This window comes from Atta cephalotes, assembly GCF_000143395.1.
Source record: "Atta cephalotes unplaced genomic scaffold scaffold00011, whole genome shotgun sequence".
NCBI classification, from domain to species: Eukaryota; Metazoa; Arthropoda; class Insecta; order Hymenoptera; family Formicidae; genus Atta; species Atta cephalotes.
The window spans coordinates 1,110,859-1,112,783 of NW_012130075.1; positions in this window are offsets into that span (position 1 = coordinate 1,110,859).

Consider the following 1,925-nt stretch of genomic DNA (forward strand, 5'->3'; position numbering starts at 1 on the left):
AGCAACGACAGGCGGTAGCGAGGAGGAAAAAAAGCGCGTCCTCCTCTTTCCTCAAGAGGGCAAGGCAGAGAAGCGGCAGGCTGCTCCTATAATCGCTCCTCTTGTCGCGCGCACGGGCTTCTCTCCTTCTTCTCGCACTCGCTTGGCACACACGCGCGGCCGCGCGGCGCCACACATGCAACCTTACGTACACGCGCACACAGTCGCTCACTCATTCACTCGCACTTGTGACTCGTTCTTCTTCGTTCTCTCCAGTTCTCTACTTCTCTCGGCTTGCCGCTCCCGTTCTCGGTTCTCCCTCGCAGCCTATCTCTTGTCCGTTTCGTTCCCTCTCTATCTTGCCCTTCTCTCCGCGCCCTTCGTGTCTTCTTCTACTTTGCTCTGCACGGCGACGACGACGGCGGCGGCGGTGGCGGTGGCAGTGGCGGCGGCGAAGACGATTACGACGATGACGACGGCGGTGGCGGCGACTGCGCTACGTGAACACGCACGCACGCACGCACGCACGCACACATACACTCGCGTTTCACTGCGCGCGATACGGCACGTGAAACAGGCGTTTCCCGCGATTCTGCTCCATATATATGAGAGAGCGGAACACACCCGGGGCCCGTGTTCCCCGTCCGAGTGTTATTGTCGATCGCGCCGGAGTTTCACGTCTTGACGAGGTTATCCGGAGGGAGCGGTCGTGTACGATCGCCTTCGGTCGAACACCACCTCTGCTAGGCACTCATTTACGGAACGGCTTAGATTCGCGTGCTACACGCTATTCTTGGCCGCGCTCTCTCGCGCTCCATCAGCGCTCCATGTCGGACAGGAACTCGGACACGAAACTCTCGGACTCGCGTCGTTGCCAACGAGACCAATCATTGTCCCTGAACAAATATTGGCTAGGAAATTTGAATGGGGAGTGGTCATTTTTGGGGACATTTTTGTCCCCACGAAGCGAGTTCTCTTATTGGATGTTTAAAAAATTTCTAAAGTAGTATTTATAGTGGGATGTTATAATGGTTGCGTTTAGCAGAGAAAGCAACTATTAAGGGCTTCACACAATAAAAGGAACAAGGAAGAGAGAATAAAGAATAAGAATTTCACCCTTATCAGAAATTATGTATTGTGGAATACACAGTTTCTGATAGATTGAAATTCTTATTCTCTATTCTATGTTCCCTGTTTCCTTTTATGCGGAGTCCCTTGTAAAATTCTTCATTATGATTGGTTTATATGTTTAGATTTATAAGGAGTCAAAAATAAGAACCAATCGTATTGAAGAATTGTACAACAGTTAAAGACGCAGCCATTTAGGACTATCTCAAGTACTGTCTTAAGATGTTGGGTACAGTCAACGCGATACTCCAAACACTTTGAAGCGTTTTTTAATTGGTCAATTTGTAAAATTCTTTCTTCTAATTGGTCCATTAAATGCTTCAAAGCATTTGTAGCGATACTTTGATCATAGCCATTGTGAACCAATCATGGTTCTTAAAATAAAAACTAATAATGAATAATTCCCTTAGTATATTAATATTGTTGTACAGATTTATATAAATAGATTGCATATTTATTTGCGAAATTTATTATTTTTATATATTTAATTATTTATTTCTTAATTTATTTAACTTAGATTTTATTTAATTTAGATTTTAGTCCCGAAACACAATAGATATAGGCCAGTATTTATGGCCGGTATTCATGGTCGGATCTTAATATTTAAGATCGTTTTAAGTTAATGCTTAAGATCAATACAACTCTGATTGGTTCGTCATGTTTTTAAGACTATAGCATTTTGCAAAAGTCTGTATTTGCGGCCTTTTCTTTTAATCATTTTTGTATATTATTCTAGTTTTACAATTTATTTTTAAGAATTTTTACAAATTTTCCCTGTTATTGTTATATTTTATACTTTACCATTTGAAATTTTTTAC